The sequence below is a fragment of the Salminus brasiliensis genome, chromosome 3 (assembly GCF_030463535.1).
Source record: "Salminus brasiliensis chromosome 3, fSalBra1.hap2, whole genome shotgun sequence".
Taxonomy (NCBI): domain Eukaryota; kingdom Metazoa; phylum Chordata; class Actinopteri; order Characiformes; family Bryconidae; genus Salminus; species Salminus brasiliensis.
In genome coordinates, this window is record NC_132880.1 from 45,996,965 (window position 1) to 46,023,990 (window position 27,026).

Here is a 27,026-nt window from a genome sequence, read left to right on the forward strand (position 1 = left end):
TGCTTCAGAATCAGCCAAGCAGATGTTCCTGATGCATTTCGAATGGCAGAGCTTGAGCGCAGTTTACTGTATATAGAATTCCTAGTAGATTCGACCCAAAATGGCCTTCCCTCAGCTCACAATTTTAGTGAGGGATGAAAGGAAAGGATTGCAATGCAAAGGTTTGGGCACCCAAAAAGATTTATGCTCTCTGATAACTTTTACCAAGATCTCAGGCCTTAATTAGCTTGTTAGGGCTATGGCTTGTTCAGTCCTAGTTAGGAATGTTGCAAAATTCAAAGCTGCATAAATATAAGCCATGGCTACCTCCAGGCAGCTGCCTACCACTCTGGATATGGAAGTAATTGGTGCTCACTAAGCAGGGGAATGTTAAAAGAACATGGCAAGAAGTTTTCAGGTGACCATTTCATCAGTTCGAAGTGTAATTAAGAAATGGCACCAGGAAATGGTGGAGGTCAAGGTCCGGTCCAAAAACACCAGAGAGTTTTAGGACCATAGGATTGCTAGAAAACAAAGAAAAGCTTAAAAAAAAAAAACCTGTTTGGCTGCAAAAGACCTTCAGGAAGGCCTTTAGCAAAGCAGCAGACTCTGGTGTGGTGGTGCACTGTTCTACTGTGCAGCAACACCTGCACAAGTACATGACCTTTTTGAGGAGTCATCAGAAGAAAACCTGTCCTCCATCCTAACCACAAAATGCAGCGTCACACGTTTTCAACCTAGGAGCATCTAAACAAGCCCTGATGCATTTTGGCACCACAATCTTTGGACGGATGAAGTTAAATTAGAAGCTGGGTACAAAGTGTGTTTACTAGCTGTAATTGTTGCCAAAGGGGCTTTACTCCGCACCCAAGTCATCTCGTACTCACAAGTATTCGCAGTGACACTAAATACAGCATTCGATGTAAAAATAAATAAGTTAATAAAATGGGTAGAAATGTTATTATTGATATTAATTATTTAATATACAAACAGTTCAAATAGATTAGTTGTAGGCGCCTTTCAAGAAAATCCCACAATCCCTCCTGGCATGCCAATACGGCTTTATTCATTTATACATTACATATTATAATCAGGAAAGAATGGCTAACAATTACATTTGGCCTTCAGCTGCATACGGAAACCCTTTAATATTTATTACATTAGTACATTTTATTGTTGCAACCAAGGAAACATACCATTAGGTGTGAATTAGAACTGCATCCCCAACATAACCAGCAAAAATCTGAGTAGTATTTTGGATTGAAATGTAAAATGGCATTCCTGAGGCACTGTAGGTTTGGGGGCTCTGCATGATGTTTGACTATATGGCAGAGTACACAACTTTGTTGTCTACATATGCAGCACGTATGCTCCGGGGATTCATGGATATAGTGCATGAATTTAGAGCAGCATGGTTCCAGAATGGCCACCACACATGTCAGCTGACAAAGAGTATTTGATGAGCCAGCAGGGCAGTGTGTGCACAATGCTTGATTGAGAAGAATGACTCATCCTCCAGCCCTGAACGCCATTCTCAGACTCTTTTGTACAGAATAATTAATGCAGGAGAGTGCCATGTGGGCAGGGGCTGGAAAATTCAATTCATAAGAGAAGTAATGGCTTGACAACGCAAGAGGGGAAGTGTGCAACTGTTCCCTTCAATAGCTTGTTAGGAACATGCAGAGCGAAGCCCTTTGTTTCAGAAAGACCCGTGACTGCAGACCTGACGGCCATTCAGGGGGCTTGAACAACAAGGTCACCGCAAGCTCCGAACTTCATTTTTTAGGCTCTTTAAATTTTAATAATTAAATGAGTTTGGGAGTGTGTGACAGCTCTCCAGATTAATAATGCAAACATTGGAAGTGATTGAAAAAGAAGCCAAAAAAAAAAAAAAAAAAAAAACACAACAAAAAAAATAAACTAAACATCCGTTACTGAAAAGCTTAGACGTTGGTTATGCAAATGCAGGGCGAACAACCACCACCACAACCACAACAACAACATGCACAGAAAGTCAGCAGAGGTTTTAAAGCTGTGCTTCTAGCAGCTCCAACTGTAACTCCTCTGCCACGTTCTCTCTTAACTGGCTTCCTGCTGCTGCTGCCCACATCACATGCAGAACTAGCCCCGACGTTGGGCTACCAAGCCAAGAATGAACCAGCCCCTTCGTACTTGATGGTAGCGGTCAAAAGCCGATCTGTAGCAAGAGACCTTCGAGCTTCAAGTACGGCTCGGCTCGACCCGCCATCCTTTAAGGTCCACGGACAACAAGCATCCAGACTTTTTTCTGTCCTGCACCAAAGTGGTGGGTGTCCGAACAGCAGAGTCCAACGCTCACTGTCTTCAAACCCAGACTGAAGACCCTTCTTTTCCGAGAGTACTTAGGCAGAGTGTAGTGTTGAGTATCATGGTCTCCAGACTGACTTCTGTATTTAATAGTATTTAAGCTTAGAGGGATCTTTTGGATTCTAGTCTATACAAACTAGCTAAGGGTATTTTCTGAGTAAACAGTCAAGCACTTTTGGAAGTTGCTCTGGACAGGAGTGTCTGCTAAACGCTGACCACACAGAAAATGTGCACATTACATTAATGCACACTGTACAATTATAAGAAAAAGGCCTGTGGGGGGGGGAAGCCCTAAATATTTGCTTCACTATTTTAAAAAGTATCCAAACTATACAGCAGATCTAATTGTATAATTTGCCTTCCATAAAAGGAAAAAGAAGGAAATTCGTCTGCAATGGATTCAGTTGGTGTTATTTGAATACAGCAAACTTCATCAACCACCCTACCCTACTCCACTCCACAAACACATGAAATCACCCTGATCCGGTATGCAACATCACAGTCCATGTTTAAGTATGCCATCACCGTCCTCAGCTGGTGTGTATGAATACCAAGTGCTGCATGGCTTTGTAAGAATATGCCCTTCGGTATGTTTTTCGCCTTCATAGAGGAACCGACAATAGATTAAAAAGCTTTCTTTCAGCAGATAAGCCGCTTCTCCTGCTCCTACGGAATACCGCATTTACATTACGAGAAAAAAAAAATTCCTCTGAGAGTTAATACTCCATTTGTCCAGTGTTAACTGGACTGGCCCTTTGTTTTACTCTGTAGGCTGTTCTTCATATCTCACACTGTGATGCATTTCATGCAGATTAATCAGTTTTATTGCAGTGCTGGAGTTTATCCGCTTTTATTAGAGCGCTGGATTTTTTTACGGCCAGACATTATTTCATAATCTGCTTCTTTAATGGAGGCATTATTGTTTTTAAACCACATCTAAAACTGCAGAGAAGATTTAAACTAATTGGAAAACGGTAATACTGAAGAAGAGGACGGGGGGGGGGGGAGGGGAAGCTTGAATTCACTGAATGCTCGACTGGTCTAATTAGACAACCTACTGTCATGTTTCTGCTATCACTGTCAGCTCAGAGAGGAGACTGCCGCTGCCCCCGCCATAATCCCACAGCCCTTCCATGGGAATTTCAATATTTCAGAGAGTAAAAAAAAGGAAAAAAAAAAAAGCTCCTTTATCTCCCACTGGCATTATACATGTGCATATAGCGCGCTATTCTGACACCAGAACCGCGCATCATGTGTTCGCTGGCACTCCAACTCTAGCTCTAGCGAACTGTCGAGTATGGAGGACCGTGCCGGCTTTGAATCTCGTCAGCATATATGGCCTATATAGACGCCTCTTCAGGCTTCAAGGGCCACTTAACATTTGCTGATAGCATTTCTTAACAATAGGCCTGTGCAAAACCTGGGCTGTGTGTAAAAGCAAAGATGGAAGACTCTTATACTCATAGGCCTGTGTACTTAACGATTATCATAACCATTGAACAGCTGGTCCTTTAATCATTCCCTGCTGCAAATGCGGAGCCCTCCTGCTCTTAATGCAGCAGAGTGAAACTTCATAGAAACTTGGAGACTGAGATCTTGTCCATTTCATTTCCAGCTCAAAGTTCTGTCTAAGCTGGACAGAACAGACAAGGATGGACCTCATTAAAGTGCCTGTCAAAGCAAAGGAGAAAGAGACAGAGACAAAGACGGAGTGATTCCAACCCTGGCTCGTGACTTTACTCGGTAAGCTGTACTTATATTGTTCATACATGACCTCATACACAACACTTTCTCAGGTTTAATGAAGTTATTAAATAACTAAATGTTTGGGAGAAGAACCACGCCCAAATCTTCTCCTCTCCACTATTACCCTATTAAACCACTCCTGATGGAAATTTGCACCCCTCCACCACCCCGGCTCCTCATTCTCTTGGTTCACTTGAAGGGAGGAGTCTGGTTTCAAGTCTCATTAGCTGAAGCTGTCCAGAACTCCAGCCCAGGTTTCTCAGAATTCCCCATCCTTGCCTCATGTTAGATCATGTCAAGTCAAGTCAGATTTGTTGTCCCAAAGAAGCTTTACAGGAATCCAATAATAAGACAAGAGGTCAACAAAACATAAAGACCTAAAACTCCTTGTGGGCTGGACAAAAGGTGACCGTGGCAAGTAAAAACTCCCTCAGAGCTGGAGGAAGAAACCTTGGAAGAAACCAAGACTCAATAAAGGGGACCCGACCCTTCCTCCTCTGATCAGAACCATTTATAGATTATTGATAAAAGTCCCTGGACTGTATATAATCACATTAGATGGTAAAAATACTAAAAATAATGGTTAATAGTTGTGAAAATAATGATAGTAGCAAATAGTTGAGTCCAACATGGTCGTTAGGCAGATTGCACAGGTGCCCAGAGGTCGATCTTTCAACAGGTCTGGCCCGATAAATGGACAGTCATTAACTTGAAGAAGGTAAGAAGATAGGATTAGTTCTGCTTGGATTTGTGGGGAACAGAGAATGTGAACAGTATCAGAGTGTGGTGGATGACTCCAGCAGATCTGACTAACAGCCTAATTAAACTGAGAGAGCCAGGCGGTAAGACAACAACAGACAACATTTTGCCAGAGAGTAATATCCAGCGTACACACACACACACACACACACACACACACACACACACACACACACACACCGTTTAGCCATATCATTAGCACCACTGACAGGTGAACTGACTTCATTGATCATCTACAATGGCATCGGTCAAGGAGATGATATATTAGGCAGCAAGTGAACAGTCAGTTCTTGAAGATGATGTGTTAAAAGCAGGAAAAATATGCAAGCATAAGAATCTGAGCCACTTCGATAAGAACCAATATCTCTATGAAATCTAAATGATTGGGTCAGAACATCTATAAAACATCAGGCAGGCCTTGTGGGGGTGCTCCTGGTATTTGGTGGTCAGTACCTACAAAAAGTGGTCCATGAAAGGTCAACCGTGAACAAGGTTGACAGGGTCATGGGGCATCTAAGGTTCATTTTATCCGGTCTCGGGAGCACTTACTTTGAGAGTTTGGTGCGTTGGACAATTGTAAAAGCTTGAAATTGTGTAATCAATTCACCACTTTTATGAACTTCACGCACTATGAAAAGTGCGAAAAGGTCCACGGTTCCCATGGAGCAGTGGTTCCCAGCCCTGGTCTTGCATGTTTACTTGCTTACTGCTGTAACACACCATTAATGAGTTGGTTGGCTAGATCAGGTGTGTTGGGAGTAGGGCAAGGGGTCCTCCAGGACCAGGGTTGGGAATCATTGCTGTAGGGCATCAAACGTGGTTCTTTTGTGCCATCTCTTCAAAGAACAGTTTTTGCTTTGACTTGGCAATCTCTAATGCTCTACAGACCTCTCATATCTGCTGTAGAGTGTATTTGTGGGTACACAATCACTTCATCTCGCCTCTGTGTTTTGGCTGTTTACTCCCTCTGGATAAGTTATTTTTTTGTGCATGCCATTTGTAATAACCCTTATTTTTAATTGTCTAAAATAGATGTATTTGGATGAATTTAGAATTTGAAAAGCATATTTCATAGAGAAGTCTTATTTTCTCTCACTGATCAGTTTGACCAAAATTCAGAACTTGTCAGTGGTGATTGGGGCCCTATAGGCAAATTTCACAGGGGGTCCCCTTTAACCATGTTCATTACCATGATTGATTTATATTTTGTTTGATAAAGACAAAGTTCCAATACAAAGAATTAAACTTATGTGATGGAGTCTGCACTGGCTATTAAGATTTTTAACATATTAAAATTATATAGTTTTCAACAGGGTGTGATCAAGGCAAGGCAGAGAGCCACATTGTGGAGTCAATAATGACATTTATTGAATCATGCAGACCTAGACTCTTGAACATAATACACAAGAATTACGGCCAGGAAACCAAAATCAGCCACGTCTTTACAGCAGCAAGGCCTCAGACCTGGTGAGAAACCAAAAAAAAAAAAAAAGACTAAACAAAGAACAGCCCAATCAGTCCTCTTTAACATGATGGATCAAACCATTTGTAATTGCAGTGTCCATTTACCATTTACAGTGAATGTGAAGAATTCCACTTAAGTAAACACCACTACTTCACATTCTACAGCCCATTGCAATACACATGCCATTTCAACACTAAATAAATGTTGTGAAAAGCCATTAGCTCTTCACAACCCTGGTTTACCCCCTAGAAAGGTTCCAGATAGTACAGTCCACATTACCCAGAATTCCAGGCATGACTTTAAAGACATGCTCAGTAAGCCCGCATTTCCTCTAACCAACAACCACCCACTGATCCACATGTCAGACATGGCTTCTAGGGAATAGACAAAAAAGGCAGCAAAACATTATGGTGAAATCGATAAAACTGGTAAAATTGGATGGTAGTCCTATCCTATGGTCTGATTCTCCTTTACTACTGTGAATTCCCAGTACAGAGAAGTAGCTTCATTATTCAGGATTCTAGTGAACCATTGAGCCAAACCTGAGCCTAGAATCAGTAAAAATAACCAATGTATGTTTTGTGGCAATCTTGGAATAGATCTCTTACTGCAATATCCCCAACACATCTAAAACGTAAAAGTAATCAGACTGCTGAACTAAGTAAACCCTGCCTAAATCCCAGCAACTCCAACCCATGTTCCATAAAACATGTGGAGACCTTAGTGGGTCATCACAAACATCATAACATCACTTTACATAAAGCACAGTAATTTCCACCAACATATCCTGGGCATTTGTCCAAATTTCTGTACATCTAATTATCAAAAATCAGCAATCATGTCACAGCCAGCAGGTCTAGACACAAGCTGCTCTGCTAGCTAGGTTAACTGATGTTCATCATCAAAGTAAATGAAATAATGTGATTCTAGGAAGCTCCGTTGCTCAAGTGTCTTTTCCCCCACAATTAAGGCCAGACTTGCTGTGTTATGGCTGTGGCTGGCTTGAATTGCAGGAGACTTGAATTGGGTTTAGTGCTTATCCTCCTAGTGTTGGTAGTGTTGCTAGCACTAGGGGGAGCTATAAACAGGTGGGTCAATTGGCAGAAGAAGATTTAGAAGAAACAAAACTAAACAATAATGAAATGTCATGTCGTTTTGTTCAGTATTACATTTTATTATGAAACACTTGTGTTTACATAGTATATATATAGTATACATATTGCAAAAGTGTTTTTTTTTGTTTGTTTTTTGTTTTTGTTTTTTTGCAATGTAAATCTGGCAGTGACAGATGGACCAGTAGAAATGCTTTAAAATGTCTCGAAGGTAAAAAAAGTTATATTTTCTCCTGTAAAGATACTATTTTGGAGATGAATCTTTGCAGGACAATGACAATATGATCTGCAATCGATAGCAATAGGTTTCATTCAGGTTTGAGACCTTCCCTTGTTTACAGGTGTTCACCTGGTTATTCAGGAAGTCTAAGAGAAGCCTTGATCAATTGGCCTTGTTCTCACTCGGGGTCGTTGAACTGTCTGATGCTGTTTGGTTAGTGTGGTGGGTTGTTGGGCCTTATGTGGCTCGGAAGCACATGCTAACCTTCACTCTCCAAGCAACTATAGCATCATCAAGATCTGACAAGCGGTAGAATTTGCAATAAATGGAAAAAAAATTAAACTCAATTTAAATTTAATTGTATGGCTTTTTACAACTGTTGTCACAAAGCAGATTTACACAATCAGTAATTAGTAAAAAGACAAGAAACCAACAACATAAAAACCTAAGACCCCCAGTGAGCAACCAAAGGTGATGGTGGCAAGGAGAAACTCCCTCAGAGCTGGAGGAAGAAACCTTGGGAGGAAACAAGACTTCCAAGGGGGACCTGACCCATCCTCCTCTGATGAGAACTATTTATAAATTATTAATAAAAGTCACAGGACCACTGCATAAGACTGTTCTACTGCTAAGAGGGGCAATATGTACTTAATATCATAATGATTATCATCATTATTAATGATATAGTATAACTAATATAATCACAGTAGTGATGGTCAGAGTAATGAGATTAATGATGGTAATAGTGGCAGATAGTTAAGACTCCATTTAGGTTTTAACATGGTCATTAGACAGGTAGCAGTGGCAGGAGGGTGTGCAGCTGGTCTGACGCAGGTTGAGGGGACCCCAGCAGTCTCAGGGAAAAGTTGTACGTTTTGTAAGTTTTCACCAGAATGAAGCTTCTAAAAAGTGTAAATGCTGAGAACCTGTGGAAACATTGGTTACGTTATTTAAGTGTCTCTAGTTTCAAATCCAAAAGTAAGTAAATATAAAATTGTGTAGAGGTCTCTCCCTCTCTACACATCCCCCAGTTACCTTTAGCATATGCAGTTACCACAGCAATACTCCTAAACCAATACAATTCCCAGAATACTATGCAACTCCAATGACAAGGGATCTTGGTGGTACTTGGACTTGTGAAATTACCATATTTACCGTAATATATACCCTGATACCTTACAGCCTGTGTTCTCTGTAAGACTCTGTGCACCGTGAGTGGAGGCAGGTGGGCCCCCCCTTAGGGAAGTCAGGCCTCTCCCACTGTCACTGCAAACTTTGCACATTGCCACCACTGTAGTTTAAAGTTTGTCAGCCCTCTGCCCTGGTCTGGGGGACCTAGCCGTTGCCGGTCTTGCCTGGTGGCATGCAGCACCTCTGGAGCTTGTACCGGAGTGGTTTTGAAACTAGCCTATGTGTTCAGACTGCAAATGCTCAGTCTATTTACTGCATATTCCGTTGCTTTCTGTCCATGTTGTCTCATAATTAACTTGATAGAATTTGTCTCTGCCCCGCTTGCACTTTTAAACCAAATTAAAATGCAATAATGGAAAAGGGTTAAGAAGTTCAGGGCGTCTGGCATTCATGAGATTCATGATTTCTGGACTGACATGATAACAGGCCTGGGCTGATTGAGGGAGTCGACCTTCACCAGCACTTCTATTGGGTCTAGCAGTAATGGACGCCCAGGGCAAAGTAATATTGGCTTTGAACAATCTTAGCCCCCCATAATTAGCTGACCGGATGCTTACCACCGGAACCCTCAGCTCCTCCTTGTTGTTGGGGTATTTATTTATGGACAAATTACCCTTCCAGGCACAAGTCTCTTTTAGATAAACACCAAGTGTTAAAAAAGAGAGATTGAAGTTACGCTTAGGTGAGCATGTGATTCCACCACAGTGCAATACTTGTGGAAAAAATAAATAATAAAGCTTGAGTTTTTTTTTTTTTTTTTTTTTTTTTGCTGAATCTCTGTAGGTCATGGCTCTCCGTGTGTGTTGTGTGCTTTTAGTCTTTGCAATCATTAAGCTGCCGTACACGGGCGGCTGGTCTCTGAGGAGGTGCGGTGGAGGGATGTGTGTGTGGAGGCACGTACCTGACCTGGAGGGTCTCTCACTAATGTGGGGAACCTTAGCATGAGCAGGACAGTGCTCTGCTATTTCATTAGATATAATGACTTACTTTAATTGAGCTTTGAGATTGAGACGTTACCTGCCGAGGGGAAACGATCCGTCTCCTCCTGCCTAGAAAGAGTTCACTTCTTAGGTTCTGGTGAAAATTCACTTTTTAAAAAGTAATTACACCCTCGAGACAACTTTTTATTTTTTTTATTATTAAACCCTAAACTCTATTGTTTTATAGTTAAAATGGCACCACTGTTGTTGGAATATTATGTATATATCTTCTATATTTTTACATTTTAAAATGTAAAAATAACAATTTGCGAGTTGCAGACCATGCTATTAACATATGTGAGGGAGGGGACTGTAAGGTGGAGATCTCAGAAACTCTAAGGACTGGAGTTCAGGTGGCTTCTGCTTTGTGGTGGAAGATCGGATCTCCCCTGAAGCTCCCCTGACAAGAAAAATTGTCACCTTTGGCTCCTACAGATGGTGCTCCACGAGGATGGGGTGTGTGACCGGATCCATAGATTGAGAGGAGGAGGTTCAGTGCAGTTGTTCAGAGTGTGTTGTAGGATGTGTGGAAAATTGGACCCAAAGCAGATACAGTTAATGATTGGTGAAAAAAGGAGTGACTGCATTTGGGTGTGGCCAAAGACCATGGTGTGAAGGAAGTAGCTGAATCTGCGGGTCTATGGAAGAGTACGGTCATACAGGTCTACTAGCAGTGGCAGAAATCCAGAGGTCTTACAACCATCTCAAACATGGGGGGTGATGGAGAGGGGTGGCAGTGAACAAGGAAATGGACTGTTTTGGACTCGCTGATGTTAAGATGTATAGACACAGAGCGATGCTACTTTCTCTCTCTCTACTTTCCTTCCTCTAGTCCTGCCAAATAGTCCAAAGCGCCCCTTCATTTTTGAGTGTTGAGTAAAGTTAAACTAAGGGCGTAGTGATCTGGAACCACGGAACTTTATTACTCTTTAAAATCAAACTCAAATCAGGGCTCTGAGTGGCTCAGTGGTCTAAGTGAGTTCGAATCCCAAGCCATGCAGCTTTGCTTTGTGCTCTCTCCGGGTGGGTTAATGGCGCTCGCTCTCCTCATCACTCTAAGCGATGTTGGTAGGCACAGACTTCTGTTAGCTGGTATGGTTGGAGCTGGGGACCCAAAGCTTTCCTCCAAGTGTGTCGGCTGCCTGGTCAATCCGCATCGGCAGCAGTTCGAGAAGAGTCAGTGGCTGGTTCACATGCATCAGAGGAGACCTGGGTTAGGTCCTTATCCTCCTAGTGTTGGGAGTATTGCTAGTGCTAGAGGGAGTTAAGAATAGGTGGGTTAATTAGCAGTACCAAAGTGGGGGGAATATAAAAAAGTAAACAGTTTCATGATTTGGAATAAAATTGTCAAGAATGCATTTTTCTTCTCATGTAAAGATGCTACTTTGGAAAATTCTGCAAGACTTTTTTGCATATATACAGTGGGGGGAAAAAAAGTATTTAGTCAGTCACCAATTGTGCAAGTTCTCCCACTTAAAAAAATGAGAGAGGCCTGTAATTGACATAGGTAGACCTCAACTATGAGAGACAAAATGAGAAAAGAAATTCTGAAAATCACATTGTCTAATTTTTAAAGAATTTATTTGCAGATAATGGTGGAAAATAAGTATTTGGTCGCCTACAAACAAGCAAGATTTCTGGCTGTCACAGACCTGTAACTTCTTCTTTAAGAGGCTTCTCTGTCCTCCACTCATTACCTGTATTAATGGCACCTGTTTGAACTCGTTAACAGTATAAAAGACACCTGCCCACAACCTCAAACAGTCACACTCCAAACTCCACTATGGTGAAGACCAAAGAGCTGTCGAAGGACACCAGAAACAAAAATTGTAGACCTGCACCAGGCTGGGAAGACTGAATCTGCAATAGGCAAGCAGCTTGGTGTGAAGAAATCTACTGTGGGAGCAATAATCAGAAAATAGGAGATCTACAAGACCACTGCTAATCTCCCTCAATCAGGGGATCCACGCAGGATCTCAGCCCATGGGGTCAAAAATGATCACGAGAACGGTGAGCAAAAATCCCAGAACCACACGGGGGGACCTAGTGAATGACCTGCAGAAAGCTGGGACCAACGTTACAAAGGCTACCGTCAGTAACACACTACGCCACCAGGGACTCAGATCTTGCAGTGCCAGACTTGTTCCCCTGCTTAAGCCAGTACATATCCGGGCGAGTCTGAAGTTTGCTAGAGAGCATTTGGATGTTCTGGAAGAGTATTGGGAGAATGTCTTATGGTCAGATGAAACCAAAATAGAACTGTGTTTGGAGAAGAGTGAATGCTGAGTTGCATCCAAAGAACACCATACCAACTGTGAAACATGGGGGTGGCAACATCATGCTTTGGGGCTGTTTCTCTGCAAAGGGACTAGGACGACTAGGTCCGTCTACATGAAAGAATGAATGGGGTCGTGTATTGTGAGATTTTGAGTGCAAACCTCCTTCCATCAGCAAGGGCATTGAAGATGAAACGTGGCTGGGTCTTTCAGCATGACAATGAACCCAAGCACACTGCCAGGGCAACAAAGGAGTGGCTTCGTAAGAAGCATTTCAAGGTGCTGGAGTGGCCTTGCCAGTCTCCATATCTAAACCCCATAGAAAACTTTTGTAGGGAGTTGAAGGTCTGTGTTGCCCGCTGACGGCCCCAAAACATCACTGCTCTAGAGGAGATCTGCATGGAGGAATGGGCCAACATACCAGCAACCTTGTGAAGACTTACAGAAAATTTTTGACCTCGGTCATTGCCAACAAAGGATGTATAACAAAGTATTGAGATGAACTTTTGTTATTGACCAAATACTTATTTTTCACCATTATTTGCAAATAAATTCTTTAAAAATCAGACAGTGATTTTCTGAAATTTGTTTTCTCATTTTGTCTCTCATAGTTGAGGTCTACCTATGATGTCAATTACAGGTCTCTCTCTCTCTATATATATATATATATATATTGATCTGGTTGTTCAGACCAAGAGTCTTGATGAATTGGCCTTGTTCTCACTTTGGCTCTTCACTACAACTGTCTGATAACATTGGGCTAGTGTGGTGTGTTTGGGCTATATGCAGCTTGGAAGCACATGCCATCCTTTGCTCTCCAAGCAATGAAGTTAAATTAGGGAAAGTTTGGGAGTAAAACAGACCATTGGTTGATTTTTGATTGAGTGATTTTAGAGCTTTGCATCACAGTTTGGTGAAAATGTTCTTTTTCCTTTCTTAGTCTTTCTACAGACACTGCCAACCTCTGGATTATGTTGTTGGACTTAATTAGGGAATTTGAAAGAGGATGGAGTTTAAATAAAACCCAAAATCTACTTACCAGAAAGAAGCTTCTAAAAACTCTGAATATAGAAGAATGTAAGAAAGAAAACTAATCCCAGTGTTGTGTTGGGAACTTTCTCCACCTTTCTCTAGGTTCTTGAAGTAAGGTGATTTCCAAATAATAGGATTTTCTGAATGGCTGCTGTGTCGTTAGTGCCGGCTCTGTAAAGTCATTAATGCACATTTCTCAGTGCTGACTTTTAAAATGTCAATGAGATTAAAGATGTAGTCATTGTCTGCTTTTGCTGTTTTGCTGCATTTTGACACGTTTTAATGATTTGTTGGTCTCCTCAACATAGAATTTTTAGCCTTTTTTTCACCTACAATTGAGGCAGCAGTCATTTGGCCCAACTTAAGCTATTAGCTGTCTCATGGAGCCCTGAAAGCTCACACATCAAAGTAATGAACATCTGACTTTATTTAAAGCTGACTCATGTTGTTAATTGGCACTAAAACTAATATACTCAGTTGCTTCAAAGTTAACGTCTTGAGTCATGCAGTTTCCCGCTCTGCTGTGGGACTGTTTTGTATAGAATATGGATTTATGTAGATTTATATAGAAAAATATGGTATGAACTTAAATTAAAACTGAGTTAGCATGGAACACCATTTTTTAAAGACTTAATTCATTGAAATTACAGTGCATTTCATTTGTTTTTCATTTAAATAAAGTACAAAAGAAGGATAAATGTATTGGGACACCTTCTCTTCTTTTGTATAAAATCAAGGCTATTAAAATGAGCCTATCCTGCTTGTGTAACTGACTCTACTAATAGAAAGAAGGCTTTCTATTAGATTTTGGAGAATCATTGATTTTGGATTTGATTGCATTCAGTGACAAGAGCATTGGTGAGGTTAGGATGTTGGATTATGACCAGCCCACCTCATTCACAACTCCCCAACTCATCCCAAAAGTATTAGCTAGATAGAACCATCCATCATTCAAGAGACCACTGCTCCACAGCTCAATGTTGGGGGGCTTTATACCCCTCCAGCCCATTTCTGGATTTAGGCAGCATGGAGCCAATAGATTCATTGTTTATCTGCAATAGAGAGTCTTGTTCTATTGGCAATACTTCTCTATAGGGACTATACAAGCTGTCACACACCTGCCCCTTTGTTTGGTCTCGCCATGTGCTTGAGAGCACATGGCTTTGTTTGTTTGTCAGTCCTAGACCCGCCTGTTCATCAGTGTTCCCACCTGTGCCTCCTCTCTAGCCACACCCCCTTGTTAGTCCCAGGTGTTCCTTGTTTTGTTTCTTTTGTACCCCTTTGTTTCAACCTTCCCTTGTCTGGTCTTGTGCATGTTTGTGTGTTTGTTATTGTAGCAGTTTATGGTTTGTTGGCTTGGTCTTTTTGTTTGGTTAGTCTTGGTACTTGTTAGTTTTGCTAAATCTGTTTATCTTCAGTTTGTTTTCTTGGTATCTTATTTGCTTTGTCTGTTTTTTTAGTTAGATAAATTCCTATATGCACGTCCACCTCCGCCTTCAAGCTCCACCAAACCGTCAAGTCACATTTATTTGTATAGCTTTTTACAACTGTTGTCACAAAGCAGCTTTACATAATTAGTAAAAGACATGGGGGGAAAAGAAATAACATAAGAAGACATGAAGGATCCAAGACCCCCAGTGAGCCCCAACGGTAACAGTGGCAAGGAAAAACTCCCTCAAAGCTGGAGGAAGAAACCTTGGGAGGAACCAAGACTCACAAGGGGGACCTGACCCATCCTCCTCTAATCAGAACTATTTATTTATTATTCATAATTATAAATTATTGATAACTGTGATATTGTGTTGTGTGTATTTGCACATCTGTGTCAGCAGTTGGTGCAACTTAAAGTAGCTAAATGCATTTATTAGAAGAAGTGTCCACAAACATTTGGACATAGTGTATGTGGTTAAACCGTAATGTGATCAAAGCAATCACTGCATTTAATTAAAGTTACATAACTTTAGTTTGATAATAAAACAGATCATTGGGGTTTTTTGTGACTTTAGAGCTTTGTATCCTGGTTTGTGCATCATATTCTTTCCTAGCCTCTCTACAGACACTGCCAAACTCTGGATTATGTTGTTGGACTTGTCAGATGCAACATATAGAATTCCGGATGAATGACGAATAGCCAACCCTCTGGAGAGAATTGCATTAGCTGGGATGCCACAGTCAGAGGATCCCCCTTTTCACTGTGTATTCTCTTTATCATGCACCATATGGCACAATCCTACATTACTCCTGGGGGATTAACTGTTGTGGAGACCAGAGTGGTCTGCCAGGGGGGCTGGGCAGCCTCTACAAGGACAGTGAGTGGTGCCCGATCCAAGACCTCATGTCTGCTGTCCCTCTGTGGCCACTTATTTGCATTAGTTTTATTTCTAGCTTCATTCATGGTGATAAAATTCCTGTAGATCCCTTCCTAGACTTTTTACAGATTTTTGGCAAACCTGCTGTGGCTGTGGGAGGTGAAGCAGATAATGCAATAGGTTTCCACACTGATTTCAAGCAAAGCAAACTTGTTTCAAAGGTGTGCCCACAGAGAACCATACCAGGAAGGAAGGCCGCGGCAAGCAGTCGCCCTGCGTTTTTTGATGTGGAGCATCAGGATATTGCCCGCCTCAGACAAGAAGCAGGGAAGAAATCTCAGATCCTGTTTCTGTGCTTGCCCCTGGTGCTGGGCCACTTTCCTGTGTCCAATTAGCCAGTGGTCAGTCTGAGCTGGTCCTCTGTAATCAGAGGAGGGTTCTACACAATCTGCTGTCCCTCAGGGTCAGTGGCATGCCTGGCATTATTAGGCTGAAAGTGCCGGGGAGGTCCAAAAAAAAAACAATGCTTTCAGCAGACACCAGGGAGCTTGTTTGCAATAGCAGACGTCTGGATGGACCCGAAGCCACAGGCTTTTCAGCGTTGAGCGTTTAATTGAGCCTGAGTTGCTCCAGCTTTCATGCCTGCCTGTTTTGAATAGCATAAGGCTTGGAACCCAAGAGATTTGTCATTAAGTTGCTATTTTGAAGAAAATGAGATCAGGTTGATGTCTGTAAGGATTAACCAGTGACATTACAGCAATGACAAAGGCCTTTACTGGCAGTGTGTCTGTATTTTGACGGCAATATCAATCAAACTCTTAAGTCTAATGCTTCAAAGCTCTGCTGTGCCCACGAGCTTAATGTTTTAAATTCAGCTGTGAAAACAGCTGAGATATGCAGGTACATCCTAAAATTTCACTCTGAGAAGAATATTATATATGACTGTTTCATTAATGAATCTGCTGTCTGATATATGGCAATATATATTCAACATATTAGCATATATTAGCATATGGAATCTATAGATAGATGGATAGATAGACAGACAGACAACTGTATAGCACATTGTATAGCACCCTGGACCAAAAATTCTTCACCTTGCATGTTTAAGGTGGTAGTAGTTGCTTCAGGCTCCTGCAGATGGCGCTGCACAAGGATGATTGGGCTATAAATACCTGCGAGTTGTGTGACCAATTGAGAAGAGGTGGTTCAGAGTCAAAAAACTGATTTTAATGATTAAAATAAAAAAAGGAGTGATTGCATTTGGCTGTGCCATAGTGTAAAGGTAGTAGCTAAATCTGCAGGTGTGTGGAAGCATACCGTCATACCGGTCTACCAGCAGTGGCAGAAATTGGTTGTGAAGGACCTGCGTTGGCTTCTAGAAGCGAAGTGATTTTCATTCACAAGCCGTGAAACTCGCCAGCGGTCCATGTCCACAATCTCTCCTTTTTGCCAGTAAATAACATCTGTTTTGAGACCCATTTCCACACATCCAACAAAACACTCACTGCACTGTGCACAATTGCTTATAGCCTGGCCATCCATTTTTGGTCCAATACAATAAAAAGGATACCTGTAGGATCCATATATTATGCATATGTGTCCAATACATACATATATAGGTATACAATATGATCATATATGTGCATAAGCCAGATATCTGTATAGACATAGTCCCACAGTTTAGTCCAGTTTATTTAGTGATTTCCACTGTGCCTTTGTTACAGTGCAGGGGGAACTGGGAGATGTTAGTCATGTTTTCCTCCCACAGTAAAGAGGCTGGATCATAGAGCAGTAATATCAGTAGACTTCAAAGCACCAGAGGTCATACGGTGCCATAGCAAGCGAGGGAGCAGACCAGTGCTCTAGCTCTAGGCTTTAGAGAGACAGATCACGTAGTCTCTCCACCCCTACACATCCATCAGTCTCCTATCCCTTGATTAATAATGATTATCCATTACCTCCTGAGGTGACGTTAATTGTCAGTTTTTGCAAGGGTAACATTTCATACTCCAAACACATCATCATATTTGAGGCTTGAGGAGGAGAGCACAGTATAAACTGTAAACTGTATACACTGTATAGGATCAGATCTCATTAATCATCATTAATCACTTTCTCCACAACAGGGCAGATAGCTGATATCTGATCTGATTTTAATCTCTAACCACCTCCACAGTTTTGCTTGATTAGAGTCCTTTAATTATTAGTTTTTATATAATAAAATAATATATATATTATTATATATATTATAAAAAATATGATATATATTTTATATAATAAAATAAAGCTTGATTTTATTTTCCTTATTTGATATTTAGCTTACTTTAACTTATTTAGGTTTATTTTTTATTTAGTTTTATTTACTTATGTATTTATATTTCAATCATTTTCTACCTCTCTGGTTTATTTTATTTTTATTTGTTCTCTTACTAATTAAATATTAAAATATTCACCTTTTTCTTTCTTAATCTTCCATTATACTCTTCATTGCTTTGCTGATTGCTTTGCTGTTGATTTTTGGTTCAAGTTGATTTAAATTCTATTTTTATTTTTTTCTCCCAATTCCTTTTTTATTATAATACTCCCATAATATATTTACGAGTGAAAATACAGGTGTTCTAAAGAGTTCTTTTGAGTAATGCATTACTCAAACAAAACATTTAATCACTTTTTTTTTACAAGTGCAGATATTTAATTTGGTTTTCATATTTTTTAAAATATGGTTTTTCACTGCTGGCTTTTGCCTTATTTATATGTCCTTACTGGTCCTGTCTAACAAGAGCTAGTCCAGGCCATAGGCCAGATATTACAGCAAACCTTGATCTTTTCAGAGCACATGCTCCCCATTTTTAAGTGGCTATGTAATGCAAACTCAAAAGCCATGTTTTCTGTGTTAATTTATGTAAATATGAGGATCCATCTTTATCAAAATACCCTTTGCCTGAGAGCCCAGAGCACATTAGTAGAAGAAATGAACAAACAAGGCCCTGAACTTCACCCTATAATCTCTTTTGATTTGTATTGATCAGTGCGCTCAGACTTCTAATTGCACAGAAGGTCAGAGTCCTTAACTTTACAAACTTCAAACCTTCAAAGCCAGTAGATCTCTGTAGTCTCCTCCCAATCTTACAGGTGGAGGAGAAACAGCATAGGTAAAGCCTCACAGGTGTAGGTTTCTATTGGCATTGCCAGTGAAACATATTATGTAGCTCAGGATGCTAAATAACTGACCTTACTGAAGTGGCAATTACTGAGTATTTTAAGTTGTTTGGTGTATGAATAATTATAAATCTACCTATAATAAAAGTGTGTTGCTTTGGCTTTTGACTTAATTGTCTTTTACAGCACAGTGAAGTGCTCACCGTAGACCCATACCACTAGCCAAGCCCAACATAGCTTAGCACTGTTTATAAATGATCAGAGTCATATTGAATAGTGTAGCAGTGCCCTTTAGGCCTATTGGGGCTGTCTGTGGTTACCTAGCTGAAGAGACTGTAGCCAGTTAGCTTTTAGCCTAGCACCTGCTCATTTCCCCCCTAGCTTCTTACAGTCGGCCCTTCTCCCTTCTAGTTCTTTTAGTTAGCTTTTAGCCTTGTAGACTTTTTAGCGAATCACACTGCATCCCCACACATGGCTCCCCCTCCTGGCCTAGTTTTGCACATGGCAACTACTACTGATGAACTGAGCCTATCACAACACTTGCTTTCAGCACACCACTAATCCTCCAGAGCCAATTGCAGTGACTGCACAGAGCCTGCACATATATAGCAATTCCATCCCATCCCAATGTGAATGTTTAAAACCTGCTCAATCAATCTACCCCTGAGAGAAGGCCGATTTGTGCTCTTTCTGACTCTGGCTGCCGATGGCAAACATGGCAACAAGACCCGGGATTTGAACCAGCGAATGAAGAGACCTCTTAGTTAGGATACTTTTGTGTATCCTCCGCAGGAAGCTGCTCCGGTGGGTATTTTAAGCCATATTTGCAATATTTGGACAGGCAGCAAGCTGTCACAAAATCAGTTTTCGGGTCACGGAGGAGAAGAGGAAAAAGTCATAAGTTTTAAAGTTTCTGGACAAACTCCTTGGTGTTTGTGAGCTGCAGTACTAGAGTGCGGAGTGTGGTTTCGGTGTTTGTATTTCCTGATTTTAAACTTTAGCTTTGTTTGGGCTCCAACCTTGACCTTGAATATGGACCTGCCTGTGATAAACCTGCCTGCCTGTGTTTTGACCTCAGCCTGTCCTGATAATGAGCATTGGGCTAGCCCATATAAATCCACTCTGCACATGCAGCCTGCCTCTACCTGTTTGTTCCAATCTATTGATGAGCACAAATGAATAGCATTTAAAGCTAATAAAGTGCTTGATATTTCTAAATTGACAACGGGCATTTATCTCACAAAGACTTTTACGAGGTGTGTGTGTGTACTTTAGTTTGCCATTGGGTGGAATGGGATGTTTTCTAACATGCTGTAACATTGCAAAAGTTGCTTTGAAAGGGTGGTTCATTTGTGGGTGGTGCCCTGGCAGGTCAAAGGAAGAAGCTTCTGTCTTCTTTAGTTTGCACTTTCAGTAAACATTCACTTGCAATTTCCACACACCACATCCTAGTCATTTCAATGGAGAGCTCTGCTGGATCTGCACAGTGCACGGAGTGGGATCTGCTTGGCCATGAAGCAAAAGCAGCAGAATACTTTATGCAAATGAGTTCAGCTGCCGTATTGTGTTTAGCCATTTGGACAAGGGTAGAACGGCCTTCGTCATGGACGTCATTGCTTAACAATGGCGAGGTCAGAGTTCGGTGGGAAGATGTTTAAGTGGATGTGTACAGCAAGAAGCCTAGTTTTACCGACCCACCATTGGCTGTATAGAATCGTCCATGGCATTTCAACAATGGGGAGTTTGGGACCAAAATATCTGCTCTTTATTGTGAAAAGGGTTCTGTTGCATAAAATGACATCTGTTATGTTTCATGTACCATTTAATGTGACCCTGCCTGGTAAAGGACTCAAGCCTTGCTCTCAGAGCCTGAAGATGTCGACCACATATTTACTAGTTTCTAGATGTGAAAGGCCCAGGACCTCATCAACATGGCTTGAGACTAATGCTGTGGTGTAGCGATGCGAGCAAAGTTAGTAGCGAGCATGGTAGCAAAGCTAATGCCGTCAAAGTGATGCTAACGGAGCAGTAGCGATGCTGGGCAAAGCTGGCAGCTAGCAAGGTAGTGAGGCTAAAGCTGCGATAGCAATGTAGGCAGCTTGATTTAGGGCTTCTCAGTGTGTCTTCGCTATTGGAATGCGGGAACAGTACGCCTTGCGTGGCTCGAAGCACACAAAGGGCTTCTTTATGAATTCTCTTAATGAATTATGGGTGTGTTTTGGGAGTAACGTGCTTTAATAAGAAACCAATCAGAGTGTTACTCCCTATTCCCTTTAAGAACCAGGTGCGGTCTAATTTTTGTGGATTGCTATTTGGCGGTCTGGGAAGACATGCTGAAGCGGTGGAGCGCCCCTTCTCAGAATAATTATTTTATTTTGTTTTTGTTTATTGTTGATTTAAGTGTGTGTGTGTGTGTGTGTGTGTGTGTGTGTGTGTGTGTAACAAGTGGGGATGTACACGTGTTGGGCACGCGCCTATGCTGACAGTTCACTGCCAAGATAGCAACGAACATCTGACTGTTGATGTCTGCCTAGGATGTTTTCAGTCAGTGGTGCACCTTGTTTTTTTTCCGTTGCCAAAATAGCAATACACCAGAAATTGACCTGAAACACACCTCATTACGAGACCACCACGCCCATCGGCATATAGGTGCTGGTCATAAAATTATTAATTCCCAATAAGTTAAACTTGTATATTATATTCATTCATATTATATTAACTAGCTGATTAGAGTGTGGCACCAGGTGTCTTCAATATTGAACCTTTTTACAATATTCTAATTTTCTGAGATACTGAATTTGTGTTTTTTTATTAGTTGTCAGTTGTAACCATCAAAATTAAAAGAAATAAACACTTGAAATATATCAGTATGTGTGTAATGAAAATATAATATACAAGTTTCACTTTTTGAATGGAATTACTGAAATAAATCAACTTTTTTCATGATATTCTAATTTTATTATCAGCACCTGTAGATATATTCACAAGCACCATTGCTTTTTAAACGACGCAGGCAGAAGGCATTAAAACAGACTGTTGGCCTGGTGTAAGACAGCAATGAGCATCACAATGTGTCTTGTGCAGAGTATGAGATAGGGCCCTAAATTCCTTCTAGGCAAAGTAGAGGCAGTCCTTTTGCATGCGCATTTCAGCAAAGTCCATCAGTCAGTCACATTTAGCCAGAATCAGTTCTGGGTCGTGGAGGCGGCAGGAGGAGGATCGATAGAAAACAGGACATACCCTTGGTGTTTGTGTGCTGCAGTACTAGAGTTCAGCCTGTTTCTGTGTTTGTATTTCCTGATTTTGAACTTTAGCTTTGTAACCTTGACCTTAACTATGGACCTGCCTGTGATGGACCTGCCTGCATGTGATTTGACCTCAGCCTAATGTGCTCTAGCAATGCTTACACCACAGTAGTGATGCTAAAGCTGCGGTAGCGATGTCAATAAAACAAAATCTGTCAGTGAGAGAAACTGCCTCTTCTAGGCCAGCCCGCTGAGCGGTCCAGCAATGATTTAACTGGATGACTGAAGCACAAAATGAAAATTATAAAAGCATTATCAAATATATGTCATATTCTCATTGTAAGCTTTGCTTTAACATTAAATAAAAGAATTTAAGACATCCCACATATTGCTTTTCCTGAATCCACCTCCAAACAGAAGCACCATAGAATCCACCAACAAGGAGCATGCATGCCTATGTTATTCATTCTTACCATACATTCTTTAATAGTTCTTTAATGGTCAATTAGAAAAAGATGGCTTACAGAACAATATAGGCATCACACATTATGCAAGCCCTAATAATTACATAGTTAATTGGGAATCATCTCAATAATTAGGCTAATATTACATACTGAGTCATTAACCAGCATTTCTTGGTGGTTAATAGTGATTACCCAAGTGTTAATGCAGCTCTATGCGTATCTCCCTGCATATTTACCTACGCAGTATTTTACAAGTATAGCCACCATGCGTCACATTTCTGCTGTTCCCTCACTCAGACCTAGACTGTCTATCCTCACTGATGACTGATGCTGGCAGAAGCACAGTATCTAAAGGCGCCATGGCCACCTGGTGCAATGCGATTGAAAGAAAGGAAGGTGCTTGCCCATTGCCCGGCCTGCCTTCAGTCTTAATTTACACCAGAGATTCACTGTCTCTCTTGAAGGAAATTAATTAATCACCAGCAGATTGGCTCTCTTAATAAAGCAGCTGTGGCCTACTCCTCTGGAGCAAAGCAACCAGGGGTATAAATTACAGCCACTGCCTAACTGCCTGCATGTACACTTGGAGCACTTAAAATAAAAACAATATTGAAACCAATGATATAGTTATGCAAATGGTGGCAGCTCATACATACTGTATGGTAACTACACCCTGCGAGCTGTTTTTTATTATTTTTTTATGAGTTTTATGCCGTACATTTGCTTGCGGGCCTAATTGATGGCCTTTGCCGTGCTTCGTGCTCTATCCGTTGTCTAGGGGGTTGCATTAATTTGACCTGACTGCATTTGTAAGTTTTGAACTTGGGAACATGCCCCGGCGGTATTGTTACCTATTCTCCTTCACCTTTCATTTGTCAGAGCATTAGGCAGTGGTGGGTATGTGGCCAGAGGTGCACACGGGTCCAGGCTTTGGGGGGGGTGGGAGCACGGGGTGCAGCATAGGCAGTCTGTCGTTAACAAACTCCCACATGTACTCATTCTCTAAGCTGCCTGAACCTGCATTTCTAATGGGCCACATGCAAGAGCAGCATTACAATGGCCTTCCACTCGCATCGCTCAATTTTCAACCTCAGTGAAAGCACAATTATTTTGGCACTCTTATCCCCTTGTTTTGCCACCGTGTCGTTTGCACTGGGGTGACATCAATTTGCATAGTCTCCTGGAGCATAAAGGACGACAAAGAGCAAATACAGTGCTTGTTTTAAAAAGTTGGCCTAATCTAATGAGGTTTTTGCCGCTCCATCCAATATTATGAACCTGTTTGAGCATCTGCTCGGCGGAATTGATTTCATGCCTTGTCTTGTGTACTGTACTTTCGCCCTGACTTTTGTGAATATGGTAATTGGCCTAGAGGGGCCATGTTTTACAAGGCATTTTTTCTCCCATTTTGTCACTGGGCACTGGCTTAATTTGCTTAGTTCCCCAGTGTGTGCTGTCAGATTTTCTTATTGACATTCTGGGCTGGCTAATTGCTATGCTACGAGTGATCTTTTGGAGATTCGCTTCGTTTTGGCAGAATTTCTTTGTTTGCGAGACGGATAAATTGGATTGAGAGGAAAAAAAATAGTAAAAAAAAAAAAAAGATAGGAGGAAGGGAGGAAGTCTTGTGTTTACAGTGATCCAGTGTGGACTGCCTTCTTGAAAGACGGTGAAAGGCATCAGGGTCTTGAGATACCGGCCTCCACCCGCCTTTGATCTGTACTCGTCAGATTCAGTGAGTTAAGTGTGGCCTGGAGACTGCACCTGCGACCTGGCTGGAAAGATTATTCTGTGTCAATATTCATTAACCCCGGGCCATTTCCGTCGGCATGCTCTCTGCCCGCCGCGGGACACTTTTTTTTTTTCTTTTTTTTGTATCTATAAGGGACTCACCCTCGCCGCCTCGCGTTTTATTTTCATATTTAACGGCCTGCCCCAGCTAACGCACCCCTCGTGCAACTTTTAATACGCAGGGTTCCACTCTGTTGGCGCTGAATGGGAGGAAAACTTAAACAGAAATGCTTGTGTCTGCCCTCGGATGCTGGGGGAATATTTTGACACAGTGCGGCTGCTCTGCATACGTTATGAGCGTGGTGACTGTGCAGACAGCTCTTATGAACTTGGACCCTTTATCTTCAGCAAATGAGGCCTCTATTGATATTCCATTACCGTCTGCTAATCCCGGGGAAGAAATGCGCAGAGTGGCGGCAACAGGCCACCAGAGCTGCCTGACAGAACCGTTCGAGCCTTCTGTGGTGAGAATGACTTCTAAATTGGTGGCTTCAGCATTTACAAGCTGTGGTCGGAGGCCCGGTATTTCAGAGGTTCAGAGCTCGGAGTCAAAACGTCTGTCGAATTATATTGAGAGAAATGAAGTAAAGTCTACATTTACCCAATTTAGTGTAAAAAATGTGTTTTTGATGCAAAGGTTTGGGCACCCCCCCCACACACACACAATCAAATGGCATTTTGTTGGTTTAAGGAAAAATTAGTCACAGCACATTTTAATGCTTATTTAATTTTTGTTTGCCCAATTTGACATATTTAACATGTTACCCAATGGGATGTAATGTGTTTGCCCCCATGTTAAAGGAACACATGCCATTTTATGTAACATTGTAGCTAGTATAACAAATTTACCCTAAAATAACACTAGCTTCAGAGCCATGTTGATGCTCCTCTGACTTTAACAGGGACAACTGTGTCTTTGTCACTGCCACTCACTGCTGGTCGGACTGGTAGGAGGCAGCTGGTCTGACGCAGGTAGAGGGGACCCCAGGGAGCAGTCTTCCAGCAGGTCGGGCTGGATGATTGGGTGGACCATTTACTCAGAGAAGGTAACAGTCAACATGGTTCTTTCACCTACAGTGTTGTTTTTGCTGGTTCTGTTTCCTTCAGCTTGTCAACAAATGCATGTGATTAGCTGTCAATGTGAGGGAGGTCAAAATGTGACCTGTGAACTGTAGAGGGAGCCCAGGAGCAAAAAAAGTATCAATTCTTGCACAAAACTGCTTTAAATTCATAAAAGCAAATAAACAGAAATTGTGCTTAAGACTTATTTGACTTAGAAAACCAACAAAATGTGTAATTTGAAGTCAAATTGACTATAGAAATGACAGCTACACAAGAAACAGTAATACAAGCATGTGCCTTGTGCTGCACAGCAGTGGAACATGCCACTACCTCATCATATGGCCAGACCCGTTCTGAGTTTGGTGTAATTTATTCTATATCCTCTCAAACATTGACAGTAGAGGGGTAGAGCACCAGACAGGAATGAAAGGCTTGTAGTTGGGGGCCATTTTTTAATGCATTTGCTCAATATTCTCAAGCCTGTGGAAACCTATTAAGGCCAGCGCAGAGAATCGGTTAATCACAGAGAGCTTAATGCGCCGCGCTCTCTCCTCCCAGCAGTGGGGCTGATTCCTACCAGGCTATGACATTTCCTCCCTCCCTTCAGGCAGCCCTCCCCCTCGCTCTCATCATTAATAGACATTGACATAAAATAGCCAGAGGAGCAGCACAGTAGCGGAAACCCTGCTTCCGAAGCCAAGCAAGTGCGCCATAGCCAACTGCAAAGGGGCACATCCATCCAGCAATGTGGGTGACGAAGTAGTCATAAATCTGCTGAACTGAAGGCTACTGATATGACAGCTCCCATCCTGAGAGGGCTGGGCTCTTTATGATCAGGGTGTGTCACCCCTCAGCTGGAATCTTCTCAGATGTCTTCTTCAGAAGGCAGGCTGGAGCCGCGGTCATTTACTGCTGCCGCTCATTTTATTTGGAGGCAGTAAACGACCGCGGCTCCAGCCTGCCTTCTGAAGCCTCCGAGTCATTTTGGTCATAAAATAAGAGATAACAAAAAAAATGATGCTTATAAACTGTGGATGATGGACAGAGCTGTGTAAGGCCTCGATCAATGTGTGTTTAAGGAACTCGGGAAGCTGGACGATTTGATTTAGATCATTTAGAGTCTTCTTATTGGTGCATGTTCAGGCTGGGGTCTAGATAATTATTCAGACTGTTTCCCAAACTATTCGTAAAGCTCTTTCAATGCCGGATTTGTGCTTTTAAAACAGCTGTTTGCTGAAAATCCCTGGCTGTCCTTTCTACCTCCTACAAGGATTGCGGCTAAGATCATTTGCGAGCCGTTTCCTTTGAATTGCAAAAGCGGAGATTCTTTTCTTGTGAAGCACTTTACCCAGGCAATTGATTTAGCTGTGTCATCAACTTGCATGGACTAGCCACCCTGCCTTCTCACTGATAACTTCAATGACTTCAATCAGAAAAGTGAAGCCAATCGATTAGAGCAAACAGTCCTTGAATTCACACTTGGAGAGTAACGTGAGTCACCCAAATGAGTTTTTCCCAGGGCCCTAAATGAGTGCGCTCATTGTGTTTTAATGGCCTCGCATCAACCAGAACTTTAAGGCCATGCAGGCTGAATGGTGAAGGTTTCGCATTAAGTGCAATCTGTCATCCAGAAATCTTTTTACATCAGATCTAGCTTACCGTTCCTCTCGAAGCACTGAAGTCTCTCCAAACGTATAGGGTCCTTAATCTTTTTTACTTTTTTATTTATATCCAAATCTTAGGCTTTCTCTTTCTCCTCTCACTCAGCCGGAACGGCGGCACGACTAGTTGGATTTAAGTCGTTTAATGTATGGCTAGCCGAGCCTGAACACGAATCTGTCTCTGGACCTGATCACCCGAAGATGAGCAGGCAAATTGGTAGCCTTA